This window comes from Zonotrichia albicollis, chromosome 9, assembly GCF_047830755.1.
Source record: "Zonotrichia albicollis isolate bZonAlb1 chromosome 9, bZonAlb1.hap1, whole genome shotgun sequence".
Classification (NCBI taxonomy): Eukaryota; Metazoa; Chordata; class Aves; order Passeriformes; family Passerellidae; genus Zonotrichia; species Zonotrichia albicollis.
In genome coordinates, this window is record NC_133827.1 from 31,757,751 (window position 1) to 31,770,842 (window position 13,092).

General features: G+C 42.3%; 1 long non-coding RNA gene across 1 annotated transcript in view; it reads right to left on the reverse strand.

Moving 5' to 3' along the window:
• LOC141730152 (uncharacterized) overlaps positions 1 to 13,092 on the reverse strand; it is a 63,477-nt gene that overhangs the window by 12,946 nt on the left and 37,439 nt on the right. Inside the window, exon 5 of the long non-coding RNA XR_012581651.1 lies at positions 10,598 to 10,756. This is a non-coding gene — a long non-coding RNA (uncharacterized LOC141730152). The remainder of the gene's footprint in view (positions 1 to 10,597; positions 10,757 to 13,092) is intronic.

Here is a 13,092-nt window from a genome sequence, read left to right on the forward strand (position 1 = left end):
AGTTTGTGATTCCACTGAAGGTCATTTTCTCCCCTTGCAGGCGAGCACAGCCCGACTGGTGCATTAGAATAAACAGATGCTATCAGCACCAGCAACAAATTATCTTCCTAGGCTTTGTAATTTCTGGAGAGTAGCAGGTTGCAGCAAGTCAATTTACATTGAGGATGGAGAGGGAGAGAAGCAGAGGTTATATTTGCATTAGCAAGGAATTCAGTGCAAGGGAAAAAGAACAGTGAATTGGAGCTGGACAAATACATTGTGAAAGAAGCCATTATCTGTGCACCCATATTGCTCCAGGTGAGTTATACAGCAAACCAGAGGTGGGGATGTGGAGATTTCACACCTGAAGGGGATTTGTGTTTTACCGTCAAGTGCAAAAAACACAGAGAGAGCATGTGCATATACATGTAGATGTTTAGGGAGATGTAACTGCCCACACAAAAGGCAGTTCCTTGCACCAGGGCTTGGGGATGTACTGCAGCAGCAGGGGACAACACACACTTTGTTTGCTGTTTCCAGGAGAACACTTTACTACAGCTGAGATTCCAGTCCCAGAACCAGAATGGTGACATAACTGCACTCAGGAATCCTTTCACTGCTTCTCTGCAAGAGTGGGAGAGCACATCTCCCTATATATTTTTAGATGCACAAATATTTTTTTACAGTACTGTGCATAAGTACCTGCCCATAAACTGGCAGAACTGGCAGGACGACATGGAAAAAACTTTATAACAAAATGAGAAATGGACCTCCATATTCCTAAAATGCCAATGTGGGGTCCCAGAGAACAAGACTTACTCTATTTTTGTGACCCAGGCTGGTCTCTGCTATGTTCAGACAGAGCACACACACCTATTTGTGCACAGAACTGCAAGATAAGCCCAGAAGTTTATGTAATTTCTCCAGATAAAGTACCCATTAAAGTCTTACACCTCTGCTTTTACCCATGGTATCTCTACACCCATTTCACACCAGCATACAAAGCCTGCACAGCTTTTTCATAGTATTTTCCTCAGTGTTTTAAGCAGAATTCATATTTTTGATTGGGACTGGGGAACAGTGAAACCATCTGCTGTAATCTTATTTACAGAAGACAGCAGACACTCATTTCAAAGGTAGTCTGGCTTCATCATCACAGTGAAAGACACTATTTCAGCATTCCTCTGCTGGGATGGAAAGAAAAAGCTGCCACACATCTCTGTGCAGGTGACTCTTTCTACCTCTAGACTCAAGGGAATTGTACTTCCTATATGTGCTAGCAAAAATTATTTATACCCCATTTATTTATTATTTAGCACCCTGCGGCTCCAGCCCTGCAGTTTTCTACTGCTGTCAAGAAAATATCTGCAGATATTGATGAGTTTTGGTGATTCATTCATATCAATCCACAGCTGCCTACACAATCAAGTATTAGTTTGCATTTGCCCAGCCAAAAAAGGAGACTAATCTTACCAGTCCTGAAAGACTTCAGTACAAATGTGAGGAGGTAAGCTGCTCAAAAGACTCAGAGATATAGAAATTCCTTTAGTTTTTCTATAAGAACACATTTAGATTTTTAGTCTAGAACAAATAAAATTTAGTCATCAGTAAACTTTGGGGGCTATATTACAGTTTAAGAAAAAAATTTTTAAAATCCCCAGCCACTCACAAAGCATTACAAATATTACTCTATATGTTCCCTACATCATCCTTTAGGTACTTATGGGTTTTCACCTGTTGTCCTGATCCCCCATTTCCTTTACCTGACAGAGTACAATGAAAAATTTTAGTGCCATTGTTCATCTGATGTTCACTAAAGGTGTCCTAGGGGATATCTGTAGACCAAGGGTTTCAGTGGAGCAGAACCAAAATTTCCTTCAAATGATTCTAGGGATTTCTCATGCCTTCTCCTTTCCCCTATTAAATAATCAATTCAGAACAAAGAAATACATTCAGTAACATAACTCAAAAGTATCAACTCTCAACAATTTCCAGTTAATAGCATTCTAAATTCTAGGACAGCTATTCACATGGAGCTGAAAGCAATTGGTATAAATCTAGATTATTTTATGAAGAGTCTGATGTCTCCATTTCAAACTGTAGTGTAACTGTAATACAAACAAAATCAGGCTGCTGATTCTCTGATTTAGGAGCTTGCAACATTAGAAATTAAAGAGTCCAGTCTCCTGACTCATTTCCATGCCTTTGGACTGCTATCAAACCTGGGTGGGTGCAGCGTCTCATCCTCCTAGCATAATATTTACAATGTTCTGCTATTCATCTCTCAAGCACTGTTGAGGTTTCTTGATTTTTCAATTCAGTTCAAAATAGGAACAATACTTTTCCTCTCCTATTATCTGTTCACATTTTAGGCAAATCCAGTCAAAATGGCTTGTGATTACCTTTCAAGGGCCAGATTCTTATGTTATGTTATGGACAAATCCCTACATTGCTCAACATTTTAAATGATGCTGAAAAAGAAATCTTAGCAGGGGGAGAAGTCCAAATATTCTCCCAAGAAAATTGGACTAGCATATTTAAAGCACAAAAGTTTCCATAGCCAAAACATTCACATCTGGATGCTTTTAACTTAGTCAGCTCAGCCAGACACCCACTTGTATCTGGGTGTTGTGCAATTCCAGCATGAAACTCAAACTCATGCCATGAATCCAGAAGCAGCAGCCTAACACTCTGCCCTCACACCCTTCTTGTAAATCTTTGGTCCTAGAGAACTTCTTCCAGCTCTAGGGTTTGGACTAACTTGTTTTCAGACCAAAGCTGTCTTCTCCAAACCAAGTCCTGTGTCCTGGCTGAGTTAGCTGGAGATAAATCAGCATAAAACTAAAATAGCACAATGGAAAGTCAGGCTTACTGTTAAATCATGCTTCTATTTTTACCTGGCAAAGCACTTAAGCATGTGGCTGAGATGCACAGAACTTAAGCATATGCTTAAAGTTAGTCCTCTGTTTACATGTAATTTTAACTCAGGGCTTATAAATCAACTGATGTTGTGAATCTGGCTGAAACATTGTGATTTTTAAAAGAAAACACACAGTCCTGATCTCTGAATATAAAAAGGGATCCATAGGGTCAGGATGCAGAAACTTGTACATCAAGCAGGAAAGGCTGAGTATTGGCAGCTCACACAAAAGCTCACACAAACCTCCAGAAAGGAAAAGGAACATTTCCAAGTGAACTGTGAGACAACACAAAGCAGGAAACAAGTTTTGGATTTGAGCATGTTCAACCTTAGTAGAATAGGGATGCAAGCATGGTGGTGCAGGTAAAGAAAAGCCTTACCTGGCCCTGCAGTTTTCCTGCAGCTGTGTTCAAAAGTAGATAATTAACAGACACAGGACACAGGCTGTGCACAGAATGGTCACAGTCCTCCAGCTTCTACCATTGGCAATTTAGGGACTTGAAGCAATCTCCAAGCCCACACAGGCCCTTCTGTTTAGTAGTCCCTGGTGAATGGATCCTACAGAATTTTGACTTATCCTCTCAAATTGATTTCATTTACAATTTCCAGTATCTGTCAACACTTCCATAATAAAATAGTGCTCCTTTTATTCAATGCCACTGTCCATCTAGTTTCTTTAGCAGCTTTAGTTCTTATGTTGCAGGGAGAACGGAAAGGTCAGTTCCCATTCACCTCCTCCGTATCACTCATGATTTTATGAGCCTCTGTCAAATGCTTCTCCAGTTTTTAAGGCTGAGAAGCATTACTTTATTTAGACTTCTCCATTTAAAAAAAGAGACGTTTCATACTTCTAGCTACTCTTACTGCTCTTTTCTATGCTTTCTACTTCTAATACATCTTTTTTGAAATTGAGTGAACAGTCCTTCATGCAGCACCCAAGATGCAGGAAAACTATGGGAAGATCCACATCTCTGTCTCTCTCCTCTATGTACTGCAATGGCATAAGTCTTTTATTTTGCTGTCAATTATTCAAAAAAAGCCCCAAAAACATTTATAGGACTTCCAGTACTTTTCTGACATTTCAGGAAAATGAGCAGCTATGACTTTATTAATCATTTTCCTGAGTACAAAAACTGCAGAAAACATAGCAACCTAGAGGCAAGAACGGTCAGGATTATTTTCTCCTGTATTATTTATGTATACTAACATTGACTTTTGTCTGCCACAGTATTTCCCAATCTCTCAAGGTTCTTGAGAAAAGGACGGAAAAAGTTTAGTTGTCGCTGTGCTAATGACTTTTTTGGCCTGAATGTTCTCCCTACTAATTATTTTTTCAGGTAAGGCTGTTGAAAGACAGGGTTTCCCCTGCCCCAGAAAGTCTATAAGGACTGCCCTCCCCTTCTCACCCCCAAAGGATCACTAAAAAGAACATGAACATTTTCTAGTGTGAAAATTGGCTAGTTACAGCTATCTTTTTCTTCATACCTTGCTGAGACTTTTTCAAAATCCATTCAAAACTCCAAGCACACTATATTAAGTGTCACATGCTCTTCCAGATGCTTATTGATTCCTTTGAAGTTCTCCAGGGTTCGCAATGCATACTTTTAATTTCCAAAGGTCGTGTTAGCACACCCACAATATATTGTATTTAGGTATGCTGCCACTAAATCTGTTGTAATTTCCTTTCAGCTTTCCTGGTAGACAAGCCAGACTGGAGTCACCTGCAGGGTTTTTTCATCTCTGCTGGAACATTTTAGGATTGGTGTCCCACTAGTTACCTCCGCTGGGTAAGGTAACTGAGGCTGACTGAACCCAAGAGTTTCACACCAGAGCAATTACAACATTTGAGTGAATATCATTTGTCCTGGTGATTTGCTACTTTTTTTGGAAATTTTGGAAACTGGTATGTTTTCTCCACTATACAGGCATGGTACTAAACATTCTTAATTACGTATTCATTAATGCTATTAAAATAAATTTCTTAATTTTAAAATGCTTTTAAGATAAAAACAGTCTTGGTCTGTGGGTTTTTCCTAATGTTATTATTCTTGGTAAGTAATGAAATTGACTATAAATGGTCACTATTGCCAAGCCATTCTTTCAGTTGCAACAGCTATAATTTAGACAAGACGTCCTAGTCAAAAATTACTTTTCTCTTTTATTGGTCTGTTTAGAAATGTAAATTAAAATTTGCCCTTTATATCCTAAGTAGGATAAATATTCTTCAGTCTATTTTCTTGCACACTCTCCATTGCCTCTGATCTTTTTAAAGTATTTGATAGATATTTTCACTGCCATGATCAGCTGTTTAAAAGGATAACTTTATTATAATGTTTTTCTTGATTTGGTGTGGCAACATGCAATTCATAGAGAGTGGGTGGCAAATGATGATACAGATAATTGATTTATCTTATTGGATTCTGCTTTCCAACCAACTGTGAGTCACTTATCCAACGGCAAAATCTATTCCTGTTATTTCCACATCATGAGTATCCTGGTAATGCCGTGTAGGTACTGATCAGCTTCATTCAGAATGATTTCTTTGAGGCCAGTACAGTGAAATTCACTCATTCTCACCTTAGATGGATTTAGTATTTTTAGGAAAGTACAGACACTTTTGGTCTTGGTCTGCATGTGCCTGGTTTAACCGGGCATTTGCTTACATTGTTGCATTATTTGAACATTATTGGTGGCTATTCTGTCCTGCCATGAAGGCACAGAAGGACCTTTGCCATCAGGATGAATGTGTTCTTCACCAGAACCTCATCTCAAATAATCTGAAGGACTCTCCCAGTGTTTGTTTCCATCCGTAGTGCCACCAACCTGGCTGGCCCCATTTCAAAAGACATCATCCATTCTTGAGCATCTCTCCTGTTTCTAAGATGTCTCTCCTCTTTCTCCCCACACCACTTCCTTAGACATACAATGGGTCTCTCATTGCCTGGGGCATTTCTGAATGCTGTAACAGAGCTCCTGTTCTTTACCTGTTCTTCTATCAAAATGTTTTGTTTTGCATTCTGGACCTCTCCCTTTTATATCTTGGTGCTCACACAACCAGGACCAGACATGATGCACAAGGAGGGTCACCAGCTCCTCTCCAGCACCCTCTCAAAGGCTGCTCAGACACCACAAGATACGAAGGCCCCAGAGCACAGGCAAGCCACTATGTATTCCCTCCTGGCCTTGTATTCCCAGTTATCCATCCCACACAGCACTGCCTGCTCCTCCTCAGCAGGGCTGTGGTTCTTCCAGCGTGTGTCTGGCTTAAGTGGATCCACAAAGCTGCCTTCTGGCAAGAGAGGGGTCACATGGACAGTATCTTTTGCACACATGTTTACTCATTCAGCCTGAAACACGATTTTACTATTTGCCTCATTGTCTCCTAATTCAAGCACAAAGCAAGTCAAGCCAATTCTCCCAACCAAATCTCTTCTAAATGTTCATTGTACATTCAGCACCCTACAAAGTAAACAAAGCTTCTTTTACCACACCCCTAAAACTAGCACAAAAACAGGTGAGCAGGAGTTTTCCAGAGAAAAACCTTGGTGCTTATACTTCCTATCACCACAGTCCTCACTTTCCTGTGCTCAGGGAATTTTTTTCTTCTATTTAGAAGCCAGCCTTCTGGAGAACACAATTGTGGTTTTTGCAATATTTTTATTTTCTAAAGACTGACTCTGTGTTTAATTTGCAGAAAGCACATGGTACAGAACAGATCAGGGAGTTTGGCACAGAGGCAGAAGGTACTTTCAACTCTTGGTCAATTAAACAAGAAATGTAAAACCTGGCAGTTTTACATTTAATCCTCTTTGCACCCCTTAGCCTCCTGCCAAGGATGAAAAGTACTTCTCTTCTTAAAAAGAATAAAAGATTTCAGAACACATCATCAACTCCTCCCTTCAGCCCTCAATACTGACAGTGTTATCTCCATACACAAAGCTTCTCCCCCTTCCTCCAGCTTGGCAACAAAACCCAAGCTCAATGAATATTTTATATGTGTGTGGTTAATGGAGCATTCTGGCTCCAGTCCATTAGGAACTTTACACAACGGTGTATTAACTGCTTCTCAATGTAACATTTTGAGTCTGTCCAAAGGGGATGTGTGTTTGCCAGTTGAGCCAACACACTATTATTGTCCTGTCAGCCTAGTTCCTGTCTTTGGTTGAAGAGCAGGGTCCCCCTGCCACAACAATTTGCCACCATTGTGCTCCCAGCAGCAACCTGAGAAGATTAGCTTGGCTCCAAGCTCTATTTTCCCCTCTGTATTTTAAGGTCTGTGTCTCATGTGGGGTGGGGAATGCCTGCAGTCTTTCCCCTTCAAAGATATTCACAGGGATAAGCAAGCACATCACAGGTTAGCACAAGGGTAAACATAAAGCAATTGAGATCTTTAGTTTTAATGGAAACCCCATATTTGTTCATCAGCTCTGAAATTGGTAGCCTTAAAATCCATGGTAAATGGTAAAAAGAAGCAGGTGCTGGATTTCTCTGATGAAGAGCCCTGTGAGAGTTAAGGGGTCCAGATCTGAGCATTCCCCTAAGCCTCTCAGAGAGTTTGTGGAGCACATGGGAGCTTCCAAAGTGTGAATCATCCCAACCTAAGGCAGATGTCTAGAGTGGGTAAGGTGAATGGCATGGGCTGTTTATCACTCCTCACTGAGCAAAGAGGGAGTCTAGATGACAATCTCAAACTTTATGTCTAAGTTTTAGATAACTAAAATCAGGTGAGACGATTCCCTGCCCCAAGGTTTGCAGACTCATTACCTGGTGAGCCACAGACCCTGACAGACTTAGGGCAGAAAACAACAAGATAAAGAAAAGTGCTGATGTGAAAGGACTGATCTCATTCCTTCCTGCCTGAAAGCAGAAAGAGCTGATGTTTCAGAAGGCAGAGCCATTCTTTGCTCTCACATCATTGCTGAAACACAGAGGAAGAAAAGGAACACCATTGCTGGACTTGCCAGGATGCTGTAGTGCCTTCTGTAACATCTGTATGAGGCACCCACCAGCCACGAAGGGTTTGGGAATTGCAGGCCAGGAAGTAAGGCTCAGAGGAGCCAGGGATGGACAGCTGGTCAAAACACAGATGAGGGGAAGGCCTTCAATAGGTAGGGATTACCTCTAGACAAAAAGTTCCTCCTCAGCCAGCAGTGCCTGCACACCCATGACTTACCCAAAATGGGCACTGGTGGAAAGGTCTGGAGCTGAAAGATGTGGGGAAGGGTCACCAAGACACATAGTTAAGGGAAGCTCCATGCAGACTTGGAAGGAATTTCCCATTGCAAAGATTTGGAAGAAAAAGCAAGGGTTTCCCTGAGCACACTGACAGGATCACCCCATCTCGTGTCACTCTTGAGAAAGGACAGGCACTGCAGAAATACAATCAACAGCCATAAATCTCACTGACCAGAAGCTCAGTTGCTCTGAGCACAGCTCTGAAGTCAGGTTGTTTCTCTCTCCCAGAGGCACAGGCAGCAAATCAGTCATCCCACCAGTAGATAATCCAGTTACCAGCCCTCCCTCTTCTCCCTCCCAGATCCCTCAGCTCCCCCCACGCCCCTGAGCACTATCATCAGTGGAAAGTTTTAGAGAATTAGCTGAAAACAACCAAAGTGCCTAATTGACTGAAGAAGGGAAATGGCAACTTCCATCATCTCAAAAAGCTGCACCTTTCTCCTACTCATCTCAAAGCTGAATAAAGGAATTAAAAACACAGCCTGGGGCAGCCAGCAGAGATTTACAAGAAGCAGACATTAGTTCTAACTCTAAAGGCTGGGCGTGTGCATGAGCCAGGAGGAGCAAACAGAAAGGGAGCAGTAACATACAGCCTTTGCATTTAAAGAGGAGGAAGGAGAAGAAAAAAAAAACGAAAAATGAAAAAAAAATCAACAACCTTTAAGCCCTTCCTAATAAAACAAAGATGATCCTGGCAACATGAAATGCTACCCTACTTTGTTTATTTATCGACACAAAGAAGCAAGTTGGCACCTCAGAGGGTATTAAATCCTGGTTTTTGCTGACTGAATGACCTCAGCTGAAATATTTTCCATGACAAGAGCCCAGAAGACGCTGGCAGAGTGTCAGACAATAAGATTTTCAGAGTGTATTTACATTCTATCCATGGCCCCAGGCTGTTCCAAACCCATAGGCAGGTGCTGCCTTTATCTGTTCTTTGCTCACCTGGCTCCCTAGCAAAATGTTCTGAGACCTGTGGCTCAGCTGCCTTAACTGTTTGTTGCCTGGTGCTCAGAAAGCTTCAGAGACCTCTGGAATTCTGGCAAACAGAGATGGAGATAATGTTTGCCCCTCAAAGTTGACCACTGAGTGGTGTGTAAGGCACTCTTGCCAAAAAGCAGAGGGAAAACAGTGGTGATGCAATGGTAAAAGACAGCTGAAAAACAGATGAATTAATCTGAGAAAAGTGATGCTTTTTAAAAAAGGAAGGAAGAAGGTGGTTCTTTCAAGAATGCATTGCATTTTCCATGACTTGGGATCTTTAAACTAGGTCTGGGTAGCTCTCTAAGAAGCAACAGTCAAGATCCTGAGGAGGATCAGAGTGGGGGGGATCAGAATTTTACAACTTCTTGCCTTGAAGTATGTGCAGGACAATATTCTGCTGTCAAGCAGAGGACAGTCAGCAACCCAGTGGACGAAAGGGAGAGCGGCAGGCTAAGCCACAAAGACCCACAGTATTCTGCCTTTCAACTCCGTGGCACAAACTCCCCACATTGCAGGCTTCCAGCTACATCGTCCCCTAGACCAGCTCCTGACCTGGTCTTCAGCAAAACAATCTGTTCCATCCCCTCTTTGCCCAGTTCCATCCTCCTCTTTGCCCAGTTTAATTTGGCTTCTCGTGCACAGCTCCTCTCTCTTGAGTAATAAGCCTCCAGGAGATGCTGAGAGAGCGACGCCCTTCATACCGCCCAACCAGGAAGAATGATAATTGCACTTCTAACAGCACCTTCTGCAAGGCAGCCACCAAAGCAGAGGAAACATGAATTAAAGCAGGATAAAAAGGAGGGGCTTCACCCTCTACCTAATAAGGTATTATTCGTGCTTTTGGAAAGCTTCCTTGCAGAGAGATAAAAACAGACATAATGGGTATTCATAAGCAACTGCCTCTGGAAAAGGAAAGGCCTGCCTGCCATCTCACCCATTGTCATGCTGGGCTCACCTTCTCACCTTCCCAGCCTTCAGCTCCCTCTCCCTTTCCTACCTCCTTGCTATATGTCCTTGTTTAACCTGTTCTGTACCCAAGGCAGCTCCCCCTTGCCCTCATGCATGGCTCAGGTCTGACCCACTCACACACATCTTCACACCAGCTTCTCCAGTCTCATCACTTTCATCCAAACAAGGAAATTTCTTTTTCTCTTTCTTCTTCCCATTCTCTCATTCCTGTCCTCCCTGCAAAGTTCTTCAGCTTAAATTCACTCCAGGCCTACTGGTGTAATTAATTTCCCCTTTCATACCCCCCCTCCAGCCCACATCCACCAGGTCACTCTCATTGCACCCCACGCCTGAAAGGATCCAGACAACTGCAAACTGTGCTTGTAACTCTATTTCTGTATTTGTCTGGCCTCACTTTTCACCCAAGAAACAAAAATGTGACCTTACCCTCCAACAAATTTATCATAATAAACTTCCACTCATGAGACCAAAACAATGGTGAGTTTTAAACATCTTCACAAAGTAAATTACCCACTGCTTGCTTGCATAACTTGTCACTGTCCTTTTCAATCCTGTCCAGCTGGCCATCACAGTGTGTGAGCACCTTGCAGCCTTTGTCATTTCTGAAGCTGTTCTGTGCAAGCTGGGCAGGACTTGCAATGGTGGGAAGTGCAGCTCCAGGCACAAAACCTGCCAAACACAAAATGAACCCTGATCATATTTCGCAAGGATTTTGGGTGCATGGCAAATGGACTCCTAGAGGAATTTTTGAAGGATCCTAATAAAGTTAGACATATCAATCCCATCAAAGTCACAGCAATTTGAGTATCCAATGAGCTAAGGCCCTTGGAAAGCTCTCTAGGCATCCTCAGGCACTAAAATGCATGGAAACTGCAGCTGGGTGTTAAATGTTTAACCAGGTCTGTGGGCAGCCCTTTGGTACTTCTCCTGGGTTAAGATCATACACACACATGCACCAAGACCACTACACAAGGAGATGTACAGAGAACTTTTCAGAGCTGTCTATTCCCTGGCTCTACATTCCCAACCATCATTACATTACATTTAAAAACAAACCACAACAATCAAACAAATGAACAAAAATCCCCCAACATCCAACGAATCAACCTGCAGACCTCCTGGGATGAAATAAATAAGCTATGAAGAGCTCCTCTCAGCTGGAACAGCAAGGATAAAAATGGAGGAAAACAGAAGACTAACCAGGTACTGCACATGGTACCTGCCACCTTGCATTCTCAGCAGAAGCTCTGGGTAAGCCTGCACTCAGTGTTGCTGCCACTGTCCAACCCAAGGACATCTTTTAAACAATGCCTCACTGATAATCCTGTAAGGATTTTCAGCTCTGTCCTGCACAGCATTTTAATTACTCACACTGTTTCATGAGCTCAAGTCATTTACAGAAGGTATTTTCATCCCACTAATTGTAGGTTTCCCAGAGGACTCAGCACAGTATTCCATGTCCTCAGTACTATTAAATGCATTAGGAAAGTATCCAGACTTCCAGAAGTCAAATTTTTTCATGCATGCATATATTTCAGGAAAGAAAGGGGGAAAATTAGGTAAAGGAAAAACTTTTAGGCATTAAACAAAAAAGAAGTTTCAGCTGACAACTTTCAAGGAAAAAATCCAACAGACAATATTTCAAATAATGTTACAATAGACTCATTGAAGTCAGCAGCAGGTCTGGAACCTGAAATCTCAAATGCTAATAGCATGCAGGTATACCCCTGCACTGGGAAAAGCAATTTCACTAGTTACTAGGTAAAGGTTATATCTCTGTCTGTCACCCTGAACAGGCAAACCATGAGAGTCAGAGACCCACAGCTTCCAAATGCAGCAGCTACAGACATGTATTTTTAAGGAAGGAAAGAATGGAGGTTTCCAGGCATATCTGTATAGCAGATCTGAAAGGTAATAATTGCATGCTCCTGCATTCCCTGGAGTGATGGTAGCGTCAGCCTTCACCTCCATGCCAAGGAAATTTAGACACAGCCCAAGGAGGAAACTGCAATTCTAGTGGAAAAAGGGCTGAGATCTGCCAAGTGCCTGGAGCTCACCACACTGGGAGGGGTATGGAGACACAGCAGGTGGGAGATCTATAGACCAGAGGAGAATCCCTTTTCCAACCCCTTCCTATTGGGTACAAAGTGCTCTAAAAGTGAAGGTAACATTCAGCCTTGTGTTCCATGATCCTGTAATGGTGGAAAAGGCTCACAAGTGCTGCCCCAGAGATGAAGGCACTTGTACATGAGCTGGGTAGTGGCAACTCTCAGTATAGATGATCTTAGTTATGTAAAAGTCAGGTTTGGCACTGTTATGGCTCATAACAGGAGCTGTGAGCTGATCAGCAATACATTATTGTATATCTCAAGTCAAGAAAAGAAGCCTCCACACTGGTGATCTCTGGACTGTTGTGGTATGCAGATCCTGGGAGGCAAGTCTGGTTTACTCTGGCTCTTAGCAAACGAGAATCTGTGTCACAAAACACATTATCACAGTTGGTATTAACCAATAAGCATCTTACTAGTTATGTCTGCAAAAATACCCAGGTGAAATAGTCCAAACAAGCCAGAAAACCCCCTACCTGCATAGGAAGTGTCCATGCTGATGAGAACTGGCTGCTCATGACATGAGAACATGCAGCAGTTCTTCCAGTGCTGAAGAAGATACATCCTCCAGCAGCTCCTTTCGTTGCTCCTTGTTTTTTGTGTTTTGATGATGACAATTAAAGGTGTTGGATCTTAGCATTAGGTGGGAATTAAACTCAATGGAGTTTCACCAATCAGAAACAAAAATAAGGACGAGGCAATGCATTGGGAATTTCTTTTGACTTCAGGAGTGTTCCCACTCAAAAAGGTGACATGGATTGCAAGGACAGGAGCACCTAAACCAATTACCTCAATACTGACCTGTGGGTCCTGCCCTGACAGCAACTGCATCCTGAGAGAATTCACTTTCACTACCCACAATCCTGCACCTTGGAACTCTCACCTGGCACATCTCAC